Source organism: Pelobates fuscus, chromosome 11 (genome assembly GCF_036172605.1).
Source record: "Pelobates fuscus isolate aPelFus1 chromosome 11, aPelFus1.pri, whole genome shotgun sequence".
NCBI lineage: Eukaryota > Metazoa > Chordata > Amphibia > Anura > Pelobatidae > Pelobates > Pelobates fuscus.
The window spans coordinates 29,848,191-29,868,709 of NC_086327.1; the positions used below are offsets into that span (position 1 = coordinate 29,848,191).

A 20,519-nucleotide genomic window follows, 5' to 3' on the forward strand; every position below is an offset into this window, starting at 1 on the left:
CAATTCAGATTACTAAAATACCATTAAAACATAAAAAGGCTTTTTAGTCAAAAGACTATGACTAAAACTAAATTGAAATTTGCCACCAAAATTGTCAGTGCTAGTCATAAGAAAACGTTTTAAGGGGGCGGGGCCTGACCGCCAAGATGGCTGGACGTTTTTGTCAGCAGCTCCTGCACATCTGAACTTAATCCAAACAAATCCTACTCGAATCGACTAAAAAGCAGAGAGGAGCAGATAGTGGATTATTACCTCAGCGAGTGGGCACCCGAGGGTGTCCCTATTTATGCCTCAGCACCTTGGAAATCCACCGTCCCAACATGCGGCCTAGCGGGAATGGCAGCCAGACACCTGGGGGAGTCGGCCGATCCCCCGGGGCAGAACCGGCTGTGACCGTAGGCAAGTCTGCTGCCCTGCAACCCCCCCCTTTGGACCGGTGGGGGTTATCCCAGTCCCCCCGGGCTTACCCCATGGACTCATCTGTCGATCAGGCAACTCTCACATCAACCCAACCAGTAAGGCCCAAGATGGCGGATGAGTTCTCCTCGTGGAGGCTCGGGCTGAGCGGGCCAGAGCCGGTCCAACCGGGCCCACCAAACCACACGCAACGACGCATAGACAAAACGTTCCAGCGACAACTAGAGGCGTGGATGGCGGCGTAACGGGCCCAATCTCAGGAGAGTGAACGCAAGGCCGCGACCCGCAGAAGGCCTGAACCTCCTCATAGCAAACCGACTCCACAAATCATTAAAAACACAGTTTTTGACCCGACAAGGCGGAGTCCCATTTTGAACAAGAAGAAAAAAAATCATCGCCGGAGGAGAATCCGCACCCACATAAGGCGACTACACGGTACTTGACTTACAATGCCCCACTTACCTGCACACACGAGCGGGAGTAGAGGAAACAGGCACCCGACCCAGAGCCCTGAGGTTACTTACATCAAGCGACTGAGACCAAGCCGACACCATCGGAAGAACGCAGCATCTGATCGCTCACCGCATAACCACGCACATGAATCAAGCTGGGGAATCCAGACGGAGGACCACCACTTGGAACGGACAAGCTGGAGGGCAGGCGGAGATGCCAGGTCGAGCTACACAACGGATCACTTACTAAAGCACATCAAAGGCATCGGATGAAAGATTGCAGCAGCCCTCGATCCGGCTACCAGCCTGCTCACAGTGCGGGACTTAATTAGATGAACGCCCAAAGTAACAATCAAACCTTTTCACTTCATTTTCTCTGTCTACCTAAACTGTTTTTAAACATGCTCAAACATTTATTTTCTTGCTGGAGTCCTAACACTAGCCAGTCTGCCCATATACCCCACCACGTTTTACTGTTAGCAGCGAGAGGTGGTGGTGGTGGGGGGGTGGTTTTTGACAGTACTTAATTGTTTGTGTTATCATCTTATTTTATTTAATTTTACTCTAGAGTGAATAATAGCGCCTAAACGAAGCATAACATACCCTCATGCACTATGTATTTCCTGCTGCATTTACCCAGCTAGTACATTTACCTCTTGAAAACTCTAGACAGCTGGATGTACGTATCCCTTCATTGGTTATTGTTTTAGCTAGGCTTGAAACATATGTAAAGAAAAGTGAGTGAATGAATATAATAGCCTATACTGGGAATAACATGAATAATACTGTATTCTTGCAACAAAAGCATGCTATAACAACAGTCTATTTTTCACTGTAAAGTTAAGCTTGATTGAATATGTTTAATATATAATCTATAGACTCATAACGTTAAACTTTATTATATTCGCTAAAAATGTGCAAGGAACTTATGCCACTACCTAATCTGTATAGTTATGCATATATGTACGCTGTTGTGGCGTCATGACAACGATTTTGTACTTACCTGCACAAAAAAATAAAGAATTTAAAAAAAGAGAAAACGTTTTAAAAGTATAGATTTAAAAAGTGAAAAACCCTGAAAGCAGTATATACTTTATGAATTGTATTTTTTTTACCCTTACATATATAAAAACGCAAAAAACAAAATAATGTATTCAAATGTCTTTTTACAGTCATTATTATTATTTTATTAATTCATAAAATTACTCTTCCAGTGAATACAGTTTTCAGGCAGCTTATGTTCCCTTGCCTAGTATCCGAAAAGGCACTCAGTGACATGGTTACAATGCCAGTAGTCTTTATGAAACTCACACTGATTCTTTCTCAAACCATTTGTCAAGATAGTCTAACACCTGACATGCATAACTTAGAGGGACACTATAGTCACCAAAACAACTTTAGCTCAATTAAGCAGTTTTGATGTATAAATCATAACCCCTACAGTCTCACTGCTCAATTCTCTGCCATTTAAGAGTTAAATCACTTTGTTTATACAGTTCTAGTCACACTTCCTGCATGTGACTTGCACAACCTTCCTAAACACTTCCTGTAAAGAGTCATCTAATGTTTACACTTCCTTTATTGCAAATTCTGTTTAATTTAGATTTTCTTATCTCTTGCTCTGTTAAAGGGACACTATAGGCTCCCAGACAACTTCAGCTCATTGAAGTGGTCTGGGTGCACTGTTCCAGTTCTCTTAACCCTGAGCAAGCAATTATTGCAGTTTTTAAGAGACTGAAATTATTACCTGCTAGGGTTAACTCCACTTCTAGTGGCTGTCTATCAGACAGCCACTAGAATGACTTCTGGGCTATTATGCAACTTTTGGTCACCTAAATGATGCAGGACGACCTCACGCTATGCATGGGGATGTCAAACATCACCCAAAACCCAACAGGACAGCATTGAAAACCATTGACTTATACTTTCCTATGAGTAAATCCTAATGCGAGCGTGGAGATAAGGCAGTCCCTCTGCGCTAGACCCAGGTAAGTGACCGTAGGGGTTTCTAACCCCTTCTGCACCACAAGGGGGTGGGCTTAATAAAGGGGAAAGCTATAGTGCCAGGAAAACGGGTTTGCTTTCCTGGCACTATAGTTTCTTTTTCTTTTTTTTTTTTAATTCTTTATTTATTCGTGCGATAATGGAACAGAATTTTCCTATTCTGCCACAACAGCTGGAATAGGTTATGAACAGGTTTACATTTGTTAGACATAGGTAACAGTTAACAGTCATACAGCACTTTTCAGTTTATATCTACAGCAGTTGATAGGACATGTCTAGGCTGAGGTGTGTGTTTTTCATGTATAATATGGCATGTCGGAGCTCATGAGGTGAATTTGATCTTAGATTTCGAGGTCTGAGGCCGGGTTTGGAGCTAAGAAAATTTTAGAGAGTGTGTTAGAGTCTGAGTTAGCTCGGACCTCTGCTCTTAATGACCAGTACCTTGTAAGACGTCTGGGCAGGAGTTTTGCCGTTGCCGTCTACGGTTGTGGAGCGGTAGGGTCAGGAGTATAGTTACGGTTCTACTGGCTCCACTCCTGTCTTTGCGTGCCATGCTTTGACATTTAGGTACTGTCTTGCTGGTTATGCCCCTAACCAAGGGAGCAGCGGGGGGGGGGAGGGAAGGTTATTATCTTGTGGTGTCATCTGAGGTTGGTCCGGGTGCCCTTAGGGGGGGTCCCCGTTTGTCAAAGGAATACTGGTGTAAAGCCCTATCACTCAGGTTGGGAACGTTGGTGTTTAGGGTTTCTTAACTTATGCACATAACAATTAACATTCACATAGTCTTTATCTGCATGGACCGGATACTTATAGTCTCTTTGTGGGTCCTTGGTGTTGAGTCTGCTTGCTGTGTTTAGGTAGGCAGGTGGCCTGTCTGGCCGGCGCTCGAGTCCAAGGGGGTACTGTCTTCTGGGTCCCCCGGGCCCTCCGATGCCTGTGCGTCTACAATAGTCAGTCCCAGCGTTTCCAAGAAGGACGGGGCCTCTGCTAGCGAGGTAAGTGTGTGGGTAGTCCCATTGTGTGTAGTGAGCAGTGAGCCCGGTGCTCCCCACCTGTAGGTGATATTGGCGGTACGTAGTCGTTGGGTCACAGGATGGAGTGAGCGGCGCCACTGTAGGGTGGCCCTAGTCAAGTCCTGATAAAAGGTGAGGCTAGAGTCTTCGAATTTTAGTGGGGTCTTACCCCGCAGCGCCGTCATGATTTGTCCCTTGTCGGAGGAGGATGCAAAGCGTAGTATAACATCCCGAGCTGTTTGTGGGGCGACTCTTGGGGGGCCTGCGACCCGGTATATGCCGTCGATCACCATTTTTCTAGCCGCCGCTGGAGGCAGAATAGTAGCCATTAGCCGCCTCGTGTAGTGCGGTAGCTCTTCTGCGGTGACCCCTGCGGGGACGCCTCGTACTTTAATGTTGTTGCGTCTATGGCTGTTCTCAAGGGCGTTCAGGTGTAAGGCCATGTTGTGGTGGGACTTTTGAAGCTGGTGTACCGAGTCTTGTACCTTTGTTAAGTTGGTGGTGACTTCGGCCATGTCAGTCTCCGTAGCCTGCACCCTGTCCTTTGTGTTTTGTAGGTCCGCTTTGAGTCCCGCTAGTTCCTTTGACAGGATTTTGTGGAAGTCATGCAGGAGTATTTGTAGGTCATGTTTGGTCGCTGGTGGCGAACCCTCTGGGGGTACCGGTGGGGCTGTACATAGGTCGCTTCTCTCTGCTCGTTCAGCGTGAGCCGTGTGGGTATGAGGAGGCTGGTGTTCCTCTAAGGCCTGTTTGGGCCTAGCTGGCCTCTGGAGCATGGCCCCGATGTCCCTTCCTTCCGACTGGGTACCAGTTTTCTGGGAACGTCTCCCCATGGCGGGCATGGGGTCTCCCAAGTTGGGTGAGGCTCCGGCGGTTGGGATGCTTAGGAGGTCCTGATAGGCACCACCGTAAAGCGTCGCCAGGTTAGGCAGTATGTGCGCGGAGTAGGCCCCGGGCCTGCGCTTCTGCTTTAGCGTCTTTGTTTTCTGAAAGAAGGGCATCTATCGATGCAGGGCAGTTTCCCGGATCGGGGTATATATTTGAGGTGGTGGGATCAAGCTTGGTTGTCAAGATTTAGGCGAGTTATTGGCGTAGGTAACAGAGCTGTCAGAAATGGCGTCTGACCCGCTCGGCAGTTGGCTCCGCCCCCTATAGTTTCCTTTTAATACCTTGGTAGACCCAGCAGGAGCCTCCTGTGTGTAATTAAAGTTACATTTTCAGAGCAGGAGTTAAAATCATAGGTAATCAGATTGAAAATGAAACCGTTTTTTTTTTTTACACGCAGGCTCTGTCAGTCACAGCTGCTTCATTAAGCTAAAGTTGTTTTGGTGATTATAGTGTTCCTTTAAGTAACAAATATAAAGAAAGAAACTCTAAAACGCATTATCGGACCTTAGAATTGTTGGATTTAACATTAATGTAGAATAGTACAGGACAGGCTAAAGGTCAGGGAAACAGAATGTTCGGAAAACGGCAGACAAGCCATAAGTCAAGGGATACAAATGTCAGAATAGTCAAAGAACAAGCCAAAGTCAAAATACACAAGAATCAATAGAAATAACACGCTGTCAGATAACCAAACAGGAAACCATATAGAGACAATGAAAACTGACTAGCCTGGGTTCAAATAACAAAAGGAGGCTCCGACTGGCCCAAAGATGTCATATGACACCGGAACATGTGCGCATGAAGTCGACGTAATGTCGGATGCACATTCGTGAGTTTCAGAAACAAGGGAAAGGCTCTGGCACGCAGCAGCCATGCGTCTCTAATGCTTACAGACCAGGCCACTGCTTAGGTAAGAAAGATGATCGGCGAAGTTCCCATGGCAATGAGGTCGGTCCAAAACCGCACTTGGATAGGAGCGAGACTGGTGGGCACCGTGACACCACTTTGGAGTGGTTTGATAAAAAAAAACAAAAAAAACACGTTCTTAATGGCACCTAGAGGCCGTCACTTTCTAAACAGTTTCTCCAATGCATGATTTATGCTTGCACTTTATCAGTCTAAATTTTATCTGACCTGGGCAGCTGTGATTGGCTGAAAATATCATCTATCAGCTAGCTTCCAAAACTGTTTCACAAAGAACCAGGAGGCAGCACCCAGAGACTCAGCTGTGGTGGTTATTCTTTTTTCATGAAAATCTATGAGACGTTCCACACAAGTTACTTAAATGGCACGGTTACGGGAAGTTTTCATGAAGACAAACTTTATGAAAAATATATAATGACTACCTTGGAACTTCACAGAAATTTCCTGGAAAATTATAAAAAAAGAAAACATCATCATGAGATGAATTAGGGACCACTTTGACTTGTGTATAACCAAGTTTTTTCTTAAAATTTGTTAATGGCTGAAACATTGTCAGGCCTCCCAACTATATTTATTTATTTATTATTTATTATTGCCATTTATATAGCGCCAACAGATTCCGTAGCGCTTTACAATATTATGAGAGGGGGATTTAACTATAAATAGGACAGTTACAAATAAACTTACAGGAACAATAGGTTGAAGAGGACCCTGCTCAAACGAGCTTACATTCTATAGTCCCTATTTTGAGGTCCACCATTCCAAGTCTATTACTGCGTGTGCCACTTTCAGGGACACAAGATAATTGTCCCTACAAAGCGTAGTAGCATCATTAGAAATGGTTGTGCTATGTTCTGGACGCTAGGACCATGCAGAGAGTTCTGTAACAGAGTTCTCTGCATGATCTGCCCCTAGTGGGCCAGCTTGAGTGATAGGCAGTCAGTATGATGTGTACATTCCAGGCTGGCTTTCCTGTTCTTCAGGTGGGCTGTCCCTCTATTTGGGCAGGGTAAAACCCTTTGGGAGCTGCTAGGTGCAATTTGTGCCTTTTTGCCCCAACCCAAAATCTTCCCATGCAAGAGCTTCTGAGGTGTAGCGCAAGGTATTCTGTAGGTTCTTTCATAGCCACCCCCTTATCATTTAGTATATATCAGTTCTTGGAAGATGAAGAAACCAGAAGATTAAGACCTAGATTCAGGAGAAGTCTGTAACAATAAGCAATGGGTTCACATAAAGTGCAAACTTGATGGGGAGGGATCTTCGCAAAACATGACCAAAAGTGACCATGAGACTTTACAAATGATATGCCTGAGCACACACCACACAGGATTCTGTATAATTAGGAGAGGAAAAGAGTTGTAAAATAGGTTTGCAACTTACTATGGTTATAATGAATAGAATGAATGAATGAAGGGCTAGGTAGCAGCTTGCATAATAACAGACACAAGAAGCATACTCCTTCTGGTGCTTAGAGTGTCCCCTTAAATTAGCAAAACATTTATTACACTTAGCTCTTGGTTGCGCACAGCTATATTAACATTAGCAATCACTGCCACAGTACGCCAGAGCAGTTTGCTCCCAATGCTTACCTAAACAATATTATCACAAGTGAAAGATGATAATTTTATATTTCATTTGATAACATTATCTGTAAATCATTATTTATACAGGAAGATAATTTCCCTTAGGCGATCAATTCTTTTTCTCAATTACAAAACACGGAAAATGCTTACAACATTTCAAGAAGCCTTGCATGTATCTGATTTTTGGAGAAGTCGTTTTGTAATCAGAAAGAACCTGATCATTGTTGACTTTTAAGAAGAGATCCCTGGCAAACAGTATAGAAATGATAAACTGTCAAATGCATTCAGGCATCCTGAGGACGCAGGTAAATGATAAAACATTCTAAAACAATTTCACTCTTTAACAGTGGGTTGGAGCCAGGGGGACTCCTGGCACCATAACCACTTTAGTGCGCTGTAATAGTAGTCGTCATGATGCTCTAGATTGCATCTTCAATAATTTTAAAGTGTTTTAGACCTTCAAGATGCATGTAAGCACCAAACTTGATGTCATAGCAGCCATGGAAACGCGAAACATTCCGTTTGGAGCACTGTATCAACTTTAGCTGCCTGGAAATTCATGAGAAACCCACAGAAATTATTTTTGGCACCTTCAAGAACAATGAAAGTTTCAAACATTTTTACTTCCTGTATTTACATACAACAAGGATTTAGTTTCATTCTCTCAGTGCTAAGCAAATGTTGTATGTCCCCTTTTAGTCATGTACTAGATATTATATTAACACATTTTTTAGAAGGACAAGAAGCAAAACGTTTGCTGTCAAAGTTGATCTATCACCATCTGGGGTCTCTGCATATTTTGAAAAGACCTCCGATGGGGACTGCTTTGCTTGCAGTGTGGTGTCTGCAGGGAAAAGTTAGTTTTACCTAACTGGACCTGTCCCTCGGGGCTGCCACCATCTTCATCTAGACGGTCCTCTTCAGCTGACGGTGCTTCATCTACCAGGAGCTGATGTCGGTTTTTAACTATTAGGTATGCTGGAGAGTAGAACACTGAGGTCTATGAATCCTCTATAGACAATGCTTACTCCCCTCTACAGACTTCACTAGTGACTCCTGGAACCAATGACAAAACTTGACTACAATAACGCCGCCTATTGGTCATGTTTTGTCAGGCATCAGGAATATGCCAAGAAAAAGTAGTCCCTACTTTGTCTTAGTATATCTTTTAATTTGTTGGAATTTCAGTGAAGTTCCAGCATAGTCAATGTAAGTATTTCATAAAGATGATATCTTTATGAAATACTGATTTTGGAGGGGGTGACAGAGCCGCTTAAATCATTTCTTGGTAAATCTAAAAAAGGAGATCAATATGCCATGGAGTGCAATTGTGATGTCTATTAGATGATAGCGACCCACATTGAGCAACAAAGCTTCTTTCAACAATGTTGTGCACCAGCTAATCTAACATAATGTACTGCGTCTCCCTTATGGAACTGAAACGGTTATTCCAATATGCTTATTGTCTGTTACAGGGCTAATCACTGTAAGCGACATGTCTGTGCTAAGGTCCCTTCTGTATCTCTGTCTACCTAGGTCTATGACTTTTCACCGTCCAATATTGTCCTTATGGTGTATGCAATGCAACTTATTTGGCAACATTCTTGAAAATGATGGTCATAACAGAGTGTTTTGGGAGTTGTCGGTTGGGAATCCCTGACTTAGATGACTGTATCAGAGAAGTCAATACTTATCACAATAGGGGTTATGTATACAGAGATGTTGCCGAGCAAAGTTCTAGAAGTGAAGCAATCAGCAGTAACATTCCATTGGTTTCCATGGTGATTGCTCCACTACAATGCCAATTAGATAGTCCAAAAAACACTATATAAATGGGACACCCTAAAGCACACGTTATTTACAGGGTTACGACCAAGCACTCTAACCTCTTCATGTGAATGAAGTGGTTGTGGTGGATAAATCCTATCTTTGCAGACTTTCTTTTTAAAAAGGTAGAGATAATTACGGAGATAAATAAAATGTTCATGTTGTTATGGCCAACTCCCTCTTAGCTGAGCATTAATTAATACATTTTAGCCATGATATCATTATATAGCAAGCCACCATTTTAAGTGAATACTTAAATGCAGCACCTTAAATAATACTACCAGAAATTATGTATTTTTTTTTTAAATATATTAAATAATTATTATTAATTATTAATGCAAGATTCTAAATGTCACCACACATCTTTATGAGAAGCTTTGGACTGGAGAGTTGTCCTCAGTGTTTCTCTATGTGAAGCATTTCATTGGATAGTGCCAAGCTCGAACAAGGTTTTGCTGGGGGAAAAAAAAGAGCCTTGATGTTCATTAGCTGCAAAGGTTATCTCCGCAGCTACTAAATGGTACGTTTTCAGGGTTCAGGAAATATTTGAGCACATTTTATTAAATGCATATTTTTGTAATGGTTAATTGCATGCATTAAAACAAACATATACATATTTTTTACAAACATAGTTTCCCTTTAAGGAAAACTATCTAGCATGTTTTGACATCCTCTTGGGTTTTGCCCAGAGGACCCAGAAAGAAATTGGGCCCACGTCAGGAGAAAAGAGTTCTCTTTTCAGGGCAAAGGCGTTCTGTGTAAGATCTACCACGAAACAGCACATTTTATAACTGTATAGTCGCACCCACTTTTATAGACAGGAATAGCCGTACGTGTTCCAACAGGGGAAGACCTCCTAGCAAAATAAACTAAGACTCCTAAATATAGTTTAAATATACACTGATAAGCCACAACATTAAAACCGCTGGGAGGTGACGTGAATAACATTAATAATATTGTTACAGCGGCAACTGTCAAGGGTTAAGATATCCTAGGCAGCAAATGAACAGTCAGTTCATGAATTTCATGTAATGGAAGCAGGGAAAATGGGCAAACGAAAAGATCTCAGTGACTTTGACGAGAGCCAAATAGTGATGGGTAGAGGACTGGGTCAGAGCATCTCCAAAACAGCACGTTAGTACCTACCAGAAGTGTGCTAGAAGGGTAACCGATGAACCGGCATCAGGATCACATATCTCTGAGGCTTACTGATGCACGCGGGGAGCAAAGGCTAACCCGTCTAGTCCGATCACACAAAAGAGCTACTGTAGCTCAAATTACTGAAACACTTAATGCTGCACAGAGCGCCCATGTTGACCCCTGTCCACTGCCGAAAGCGTCTTCCATGTGGACATGAGGGTCAGAATTGGACCATGGAGCAGTGGAAGATGGTTGCCTGGCATGATGAATAAATTTTAAAAAATAATAATACAAATAAAAAAAAAAAAAAAAAAAAAAAATATATATATATTGGAGGGACACACCTGGAACACGCATTTCTCTGTTTTTGTGTATGCACTGTTCCTTATTGTGTGTGTTTATTTTACTTTTTAAAAATGCATATAGCTGGGAGCTTTAGGCAGATACCAATATTATTTTCTTAGTTTACAATACAAAATCGTTAAGACATTTGGGATGCTAATTAGGCTTCATCCCTAGGATGATCTGTGGCTGGCGGTTAGAAATAGAATCTAAAATAACAAGTCATTTAATATCTAAACAACTGAAAGTGCTCGAGGGCAAGATACCTGCTTTGAGACTAACTAGTATTGACATCTCAATTATTACAAAAGCACAGTGGTTAGACAACAAAATAACCATGCATATCAAATGATACTACAATATAATTAACATAAAAAGGGCACAAGGAAGGAGAGATTATCAACACCCCACCACCACGCAACATGTGTCCACACTTCTTAAACTTTATTCAGAGTCTATAACCTCACACCCTACAGTGCAGTGCAAAGGAAAAAAAAAATCTATAGCATCACACCACAGTATCTACAAGATTAGGATCAGTGACATCACAACTCATTGTGTGCAGTACACTCTCGGAATCCAAAACGCCACACTGTATCACACACACTGGTCTAGTTAGAATTGATGACCGCAAGGACATCAGACTGCTGTGTACAGAACTAATCAGCGGTTTAGAATCCATGATTTTACATCATCATGTACTGCACAGTGCTATAGAAAAGGTCAGAATGTATCGCATCATGCAGTGTTGTAGGAAATGTGATCATTTCTAAAAGTCATGTTATCATGAACATGGCTTTGCAGGAACATAGAATCTGTGATGTCACAGCTTAACCCCTTAAGGACACATGACGTGTGACATGTCATGATTCCCTTTTATTCCAGATGTTTGGTCCTTAAGGGGTTAAAGCGCTCTGCTAAAGGTCAGAGTGCATGGCATCGTACATATTGCTCTGCAAAAGGTCAGAATCTTTGACAAACCTCAGCAGAAGCATAGAACATATGATGTCACAGTTTATAGAGCACAGTGCTCTGACATCACACCTGATAATGAATGCATTGCACTCTTTGGGAGGTCAGAATACATTACATCATGTTCAAATATGCAAAGAGTTCTGTTAAAGATCTACATCCATAGCATCATACCTTCTAGCACACAGTACTCCACAATTTATGCTTCAAAAGAAAATTCCACTCAACCACTCATTGTTTCTTACTACCATAATTTAAACCTTAAAAAAAAAAAATTACCATAGGAAGGCAAGAGGGGTGCTCATCTGGAGTAATTTCCTAACATATGGGAGTTACACAATAAAAAGTGGAGGGAGGAGGAGGGGAGGGAGTTCACTAATGGTTCATCAATAAACATAGCAAAATCTAAAAAGGTACAACCACTCTTGGATACGCAAGCAATGATCTCTTTTGTAGAAGGTTTATAGTCTGGTTCTCCTGATCTCCACTTTTTGCCTTTGACATCCTTCCTGAAGATCAGAAGTGAACAGCGCCACTTGATCATGTTAAATGGCACGTTCAGGTTTCCATAAGTTTTATTAAGGTTCCATTTCAAACGATCTATGTTGACTCTACAATGGTTCCTGGTAGATCTCTGGACACATGAAGTAAACAAAATGCCATTTTAGATGGGGCTTGCGTGGGTATTGTGAGGAATTTGTGACATCAGGTTATCATTCACATAGCGCTGCAGTTTTTGTAAGCCCACAAGGTGTAAGTGATCTAGTCAACATACAATTGTATTTGTATTTTCTATTCCGATGGACCGAGAGCAGGGGTATGCAATCTTCAGCACACCAGATGTTGAGGACTACATCCCCTATAATGTTCTTACACAGTGGCGTACATACCGCGGTCGCAGGGGTCGCAGCTACGACCGGGCCCGTCACTCCCAGGGGCCCGGCCACCCTGCGGATCCCTGCAACCAGCTGCAAGTTATGCAGTCCCGGGCCACGCGGCAAACCGCCGGGGCCATCGTTCAAGGGGCCAATCAGGTGGACCATGCTTTCAGGGCCACCAGATGGATATGGATTATCAGGGAGTCTTTAACAGCGCGACCGGGCCCCCTGTGATGACATCACTGCTGGGAGGAAGTGACTCCACGGTCACTCCTCCCAGCTATCAGAGCCCGTGCAGGAGGAAGGAGGAGGGAGTCAGAATGGGAACTCTGACTCCCATCAAACTAAGCCCCCACTGGACCGCAGGGAAAGTAACAAAAAGGTAGGAAACAGGAAAAATGTTGTATATGTATGTGTCTGTATGTGGGTGTGTGTGTCTCTGTATGTTTGTATGTGTCTCTGTATGTGTGTGTCTGTCTGTGTGTATGTATGTGTCTGTCAGGGGGGGGGGGGGGTGTATGTGTGTCTGTATGTATGTGTGGGGCCCCAGATCAGTTTCGCCCCATCGATTGTGTGAACACCACTGTTCTTACACCCATAATACTGGCAAAGCATCATGGGAGGTGTAGTCCAAAACATCTGGAGTGCCGAAGGCTGCCTATGCCTCACTTAGAGAGACCAACAAGGCCTTTCTAGGCAGCAACCCAGGACTCCCAGAACAATGGCCCCCTTTTGGAGAAAGGGGGGGGGGCGCATTCAGTGTCTTAAAAGATGCATTTGTTACAAAGGCATCTATAGAAATGAATGATTTGGATATTTGGAGAAAGGAGGTCAGGGTCTTCTGGCGATAGGTTATGTTTTGAAAATATAATCTGAGAGGTCTACAACAACTAGGGAACTATGGGTTCTTGTACTCAGAAGAGTAGAGCCACATTGGGTATTTCAGTAGTAAACGGGGCAATTCACTATACCAGATACACCAAACTTCATCAGCCCACTGTCTGACTATAATTCCCATATTTCTCTGCCAGCCTCTAACTCAGAATTATGGGAAGTGTAGTCCAACACAATATAGAGAGTAGGTTGGAGTAAGCCTAAACTCCGTGGTCACTTCATCCAGTTCACATATTGTGTATGAAGAGAGGACATTCTTTGCCTCCTGAACTGCCTGAAATCCTTGCAGATGAGGAGCTGGAAACATTCCTTGGGCAATATGGGCCATTCGGGACACAACGTCATGCAATGCCTTTGTTTTTTGTTTTTTTTTGCTTTTTTAAATAAAGAACACAGCCCTGAAACAATGCATTGGTACATGGAGTCACAGACACGATCCTCATATGGTATTACGTAGCCTAATGTGGATCCAGAACCTACATCACCCGCCATAGATATGTACCTTATGAGGGTTGCAGCAGATACTGAGATTCATTAGACCAGGAAATATTGGTTTTGTTTTATGTTGTCTAGCAACTTTTTCAGCACTCTGGGTTTTCCTTTTTGTTCTTAGTGAACCGGAATGGAACCCAAATTGGTAAGCCTTGTGTTAGCATGGTGTTCTGGTTCTGTAGACCATCCTTCCTTTATTCAATGCATGGCGGCTTCCGCACACAGATTTTGTAAAAAAGGATTTTTAGGATAATTTGTGGAATGCCAGTTTGAATGAGCCTGTCTGACCATTTTCATATCAAGTCGTTCTCCATCACAGAACATTCACTGGGCATTTGTGTATTGCACGATTTCATGAACGCTCTAGACTTGAGAATGTAATACAGGGGATTTCCAAAGTAACAGCTTTCTCTAAGATACCGGCACTACTACAGCCACCCCATGTCATGTCCATCCCAGTGCTTGGTCAAACAACTAATATTTCTCGTGACTATGTTGGCATGCGTTACATATTGACTCACAGCAGCATGAAACACGTTTTGCCTATTTGTATTAATGAGAACGTGCGCATAATAAAGTGAACGCAAAGTTATTTACGAGACTGGGAACAGCCAGGTATTGATCAAGGATTGTCACATTTTAGGCTGAGTTAGAAATTTTCCAGTTCTGCTAATAATCTAAAATTCGATAATAAGGGCAATTTGGAGCATACTTACAAAGGTTGTAAAATATACCATCCAAAAAGTACCACACTTGAAAGTGAAAAGGGATGTCCGTTAGATAGTTGGGTGGGTGGTGATAAAGTCACATTGTGCAAGGAAGTGGTAAATCATTCATACCAGTGAACACTTCAATAGCATTCGTTAAAGTGAATGGTCACAACACCGAAAAACCATATTGCTGGGTCCCTTCTGGTCAAAAGGGGGTCTAGGACCCCAATTTTATTTACATACAACACTGGTGAAAATTAAATGTACACAAACACACAGTAAACGTATTCATATTAATAAAAATAATAAAGTATTTAACCAGGAAAGGTACATTCAGATTACTCTACCACGGAAGGATGAAGGGCTGAGTCAACCCTGCCGGGATTTGAACCTGCGACCCAAGGGTTAGAACAGATTCTGCTGATGAATTAGCCCACTGAGCTACGTTTCAATTATATATATAAACAAAAAAAATAGATATATAGATATATATTTTTTTATTTATTAAACAAGCAACCGATAAGCAAGTTTTGCAGATTTCCATGTTTAATTAAGAAACCAATTTGCTCAGAGCCAGATGAGCACATTCAATGTGATTCTCCAAATTAACATCTTACTTGCATTAAGTAAACATCCAGATTTTAAATTATAAAATATACAGAATAAAAAAAAAAACAAAAAAAAACTGGAAACTTCTTTTCAAACTGAATAGCAGCAGTAACAATGTATATATTGATTTTATTCAAGTGTCTCAAAGCTTCCAAGCCAAAATGGTACTCGAAGAGTTAAATAAATAGTTACAATTAACCATTTCTTCCCCTGAAACAGATTTGGAAATAAATCCTCTTTCAGAAGGTACGGACAGCTTATTTAAGCAATCATGAGCAATTAAGTAGTATGTATTCATATACTGTAGGAGTTGTCTCGGAGAAAGCTGGTTATTAGAATGCTGGGGTCACACCCTGTTTTTAAAGTAAGAATGAAAAGTGAATTTAAAATTTAAAACCAAAGCATCTTAACTAAAAGCCTAAATGAATTAGAGAATGTTCCCAGTTCAGCTGGTGTCCCATGCAAGGAAGAATATAGTGTCAGATTCCTTATACTGTAATGCTGGAGTGCAGCATTAGGTCCCCAGTACCCCTTAGATCACTATGAAAATCTGTTTTTACTCCCCTTTCTCCCACGCTGCACTGGACCAGCACTGGACTCTGCCTCCATGGGCTTAGATCATCAATTTTGATCATCTCAAGCCAATCCAATCCAATGCTGTCCCATAAGGAAACATTGGGAGGCTATTGCGCATGTACAGTAAAATGCCACATTGCGACTATCTGCATCTCCTCAAAGAATTGCATCCAATCACTTAATTTCTATGGGGAATGTTCAGCATCTGCATGCAGAATGTGGAGACGCTGAATATCAGTGGTGCACAGTGTCCATCACTGACCCAGGAAGCACCTCTAGTGGCAGTCTGAGTGACTGCCACTAGAGAGGTGTTACCAACCAGAAATGTTCTCAGAAAAGGAAGTGTTTAAAATAAAAAAAAACCTGCATGGACACACTATACTCACCAGAACAACTACATTAAACGGCAGTGGTTCTGGTTACTATAGTGTCCCTTTGAATTCACTTCAAACTCTCACTTTAGTGAGTAACTCAGTATATCCCATACACTATAATGATTCAATAAATACATTGTATTAAAACATGCACAGTGGTTATCTCTGAACTGGAATTTATCAAGGCCAAGGTTTTCCAGAGCAGGATAGGCCAAAAGCTGTATCTGCAGGTACTGTCCCATTTCAACTCCCATGATGCATTGACAGTATGAAGGCTGCACAGCATCATGGTAGTTGTAGTTCTACATCATATGGGGAGCTATCTTTAGAGTGTCTGATCTAGGAGATCTGGTGTGTGTGAGCCCATCGAGCCAAACAGGGCAATGGAAAGGGAAACTGAAACCAGCAGCACGCTTTCTCAAAAGGAATCACAAGTTTCACTAGAGCCCACAGTAAAGCCAGTAACCATTTAATGGACAACATTTTATATTTATTTAGATCTGCCACTGTGACACATACAGGTCTTTGCAAATGTCCTAAAACACTGCAATAAAACATTAAAATATTACAAAATAAAGGATCGCTGTCTTAAAGCTTGGTTTACCATTCAAGGTCCAGAGGTTTGAGATACTCAGCCTCTATGGCACATATAGGGTTATCTCTCACAGCTAAATATTAAGTCAGATTCTTTCCTATTTAATAATGGATAATATGTACTCATTACTTGATAAATAGCGGCTGTGTGTATGGGAGAATTATTGGGAATTTCAAATTTTAGGCCAAAATAAGTTAAATTCAGAAATTCACTTAGAATTTCCAGGAATTAACATTTTCATGCACGACCCTGTTACATTTAAATAAACGATTAGATGTCAGGAACTTCAAATTAGAAAAAAAAAAATATATATATATATATATATATAAAAATAAAAGTCAACAAGTTACAAAGTTTAATAAAATGGAAGATCTGAGTTTTCAGAACCTAAAATTACTATTAACCCTAATATCGGCCAAAAATAAAAAATGAGAAGGTTCTGTAATAACTTTTTTTTTAAATTGTATTTATTTTTGTAGAATTGATGGGAAGATTAATAGGAAAGGGTTAAAATGCTTGGAGTGGTTTGTGCTTTGACAAATCTACTTCAAAACAGTGGACCAATAAAAAATAAAAAATGGCAATAAAAAGTAATGATATATTCTTGGGATTAGAAAACACAGGATTTATTTTGTGTTGATACATAGCTGTGGAAGTGGGTGGATTATTGTAAAACGCTTTAGGAAAAAATGTGTCATCTGCACTCACAGATCTGATTTAAGTTACATTGCAACTGTGAAGAAGGGCAAAAAGAAAATGAAAAAAAAAAAAACAAACAAACAAAAAAAAAACACACACTAAACATAACAGACACAAAGTAACATCTGGTCATTAAAAGACATAGAGTGACTTACCTGTCTCTAACATCAATAGATTAACTCTGGTGGGAAGGCAGACCTCCAGATTGCTTTGTGATCAACAGGAAATCAAACGTGATTAAACAAATGTTTTCAGTGCTAAAAAAAATAGAAGGATAAAAAAAATGCAAATGAGGAAAAGAAATCAGTTTGAATTCCCCATGCACATGTCCAGCTTGTACCAGGGAGGGAGAGTTGACTGGGTGTGTTGCTTTAAGGAACTCTGATGATTCTGTAACCTGGAAAATAATTCATTGGGAATTGTTAAGGACAGTGAGTTGTCCCCTCCTCTGGCTGCAGTTGTTGTTACAGAGGATTCCTTTCTGGCTTGTCTTTTGCAGAGCTCTGTCTCTAAAAGCCAGGACTGCACCTGATCCAGCCTGATCCTTCCTTTTCCTGTGAGTTTGCCCTCCCCCTCTCTCTCCCTCTGTGACAGCACAGCCCTGATAAGAAGTCCAGCTAACAGACTCAGGTAGCTGGTATAGCAAGGGGAGGTGTGTAGAGCAGGTCACATGGCTGGCTGCTAGCTGAGAAACAGGTAGAACTATGTATGTGCAAAGGGCCCCAGGCATCAGCAAACAGAGAACTCTGCATTCCTAAAAAATTCCCCCTGCAACTTCTTTATAGCTAAAAGCAAGGATGAAAATCTATCCTGCACAGTGAAGGGAGCTTTGTGTAAAGCCAGTGGGATCATAATAAGGGAAGCTGGAGGCTTAATAGGAAACAGATATGGGACTCCTTATAGAAAGGTAACAGGATCTCCTCTTTTAAGGTGCACTTATAATTCACCCATTGTAGCGATGGTATAGCTTGGAAACTCAGATATGTTTTTTTTTAACTACATTTCCCATTATCCTCAGACAGCCATGAGATTAGCCATGACCATTTGACAGGCATTCATGTAACTGGTTATGCAATATTCTTTTAGGGCTGGCTGAGCATTGTGAGAATGGAAGTCAGATACATTTCCCATTATCCTCAGACAGCCATGAGACGAGCCAGGCATTAATTTATTTATAAAATATTTTACCAGGAAAGGTACATTGAGATTTCTCTAGTTTCTAAGTATGTCCTGGGTCCACATAACATTGCATTGATACAAGAGGGTACAATAAAATACAAAAACAATATTTATACACAATATATATATAAAAAAAAAATCAATTCATGTAATTGATTACGCAATATTCTTTTAGGGGTCGCTGAGCATTGTGAGAATTGAAGTCAGATGTTTTTAACTACGTTTCCCATTATCCCAAACAGCCATGAGATGAGTCATGGCCATTTGACATGCATTCATGTAATTAATTCGGTTATATTCTTTTAGGGCTGGCTGAGCATTGTGAGGATTAAAGTGCACAGTCTCCTAGGGAAATGCAGTCTATGGACAGTATAATATAAGACAGAAGATGTATACTAATCATATTACTCTCAGCCAGCCCAAGCAGTAGCTGAACATCATGGGAATGTAGTTAACAAATGGGAAAATATAACATTAAACTTGCCCCAAATGTCTCTCTTGTTTTCCTTCTCTCTTTAGTCTTGTCAATATGCCTCCCTCCGCAGCCATAGCCCCTTCCCATGATCCATACCTCTCTCGTCCCACCAAGGTTGTGCTCCATATTTGCATTGTCCTTCCACAGCAATGCCTCCTTCTACCCTTCCCAGCTGTCCTACCTTCCTCATTCTATAGACACATCTGAGCCGTGCCACCTTCCTCCCTCCCTAGACATATCCCCGCCATGCCACCCTCCTCCCTCCCTAGTCATATCCCAGCCATGCCATCTTCCTCCCTCCCTAGTCATATCCTAGGCGTGCCACCTTCCTCCCTCCCTAGTCATATCCCAGACATGCCACCTTTCCCCACCATAGTTATATCCCAGCTGTGCCACCTTTTACACTCGCTAGTCATATCCCAGCCCTGCCACCTCCCTCTTTCCCTAGTATATCATAGCTCTGCCACCCTCCCTAGTCATATCCAAGCTGTGCAACCTTCTACACTCGCTAGTCGTATCCTCGCCGTGCCACCTTCATCTCTCCCTAGTCATATTCCAGCTGTGCCACCTTCTTCTCTCCCTATTTATATCTCAGCAATGCCACCTTTCTTCCTCCCTAGTGATATTTCCACCATGCCACCTTCCTCCCTCCCTAGTCATATGCCAGCTGTGACACCCTCCTCCCTCCCTAGTCATATCCCAGCTGTGCCACCTTCTACACTCGCTAGTCATATCTAAGCCATGCCACCTTCCTCTCTCCCTAGTCATATTCCAGCTGTGCCAACTTTCTTCCTCCCTAGTCATCCCTCATCCATGTCACCTCCCTCGTCAAACCTGATGCCAATCTACGCCCTCCCTAATCATTAACTTTACTTTGCGCATTGGTAATGGTGAACTAAACTGGATCTATGAAGCCATCTGGAGATTTGATCCTCTTTGCAGTTGTAGATGAGCAAATTGAACCATTACTTATAACACACGGAGCCCTTGTGCGACCAATGCTCTGCTAGTGGCCAGTGAGACTAAGCTTCAAAGCAGGTCCAAGCAGGTCCAAGCGTGCCCAGTAATTGGAGTCAGACGCAGTGTCAGGTTTGGAACAAGTGGCATCAATCATTTCAACACTTGACGTGTCAAGATTTAGCTGTAAAGTATGAACTCAAAACGACTGGACTAGACTAGGCTGCCCTCACTACTCAACTCAATGTAATTGGAGACCCAATAGTGCGACTGTTTTATTGCAATGGAATTCTATAATAAATACATACAAAGCAAGCATTATGTGTGTACTATGTGTTACAGTGCAGTTTTATGTTCCAGATGAGATGCTATCCAGCTTTTCAGACAATGTAAAACATTTCAGTTTCTGAGCAGCAACATTGTTTGCACTTGTCCATAACCAATGACGGTCAGACTGACAGCCACCAAGACTCTTCTTCTTTAAGACCTTTGAAAATCGTAGGTAAAGTGTAACCATGC

At 41.9% G+C, this 20,519-nt stretch overlaps 1 protein-coding gene across 2 annotated transcripts in view; it reads right to left on the minus strand.

Moving 5' to 3' along the window:
- Positions 1-17,972, minus strand: part of PRRG2 (proline rich and Gla domain 2) — a 44,489-nt gene extending 26,517 nt beyond the window's left edge. For both annotated transcript variants that reach the window (XM_063435777.1, XM_063435776.1), the window contains exon 1: positions 17,545-17,972. The gene's annotated coding sequence lies outside the window, so the exon portion shown is untranslated. The remainder of the gene's footprint in view (positions 1-17,544) is intronic.
- Positions 17,973-20,519: the final 2,547 nt, after the last annotated feature.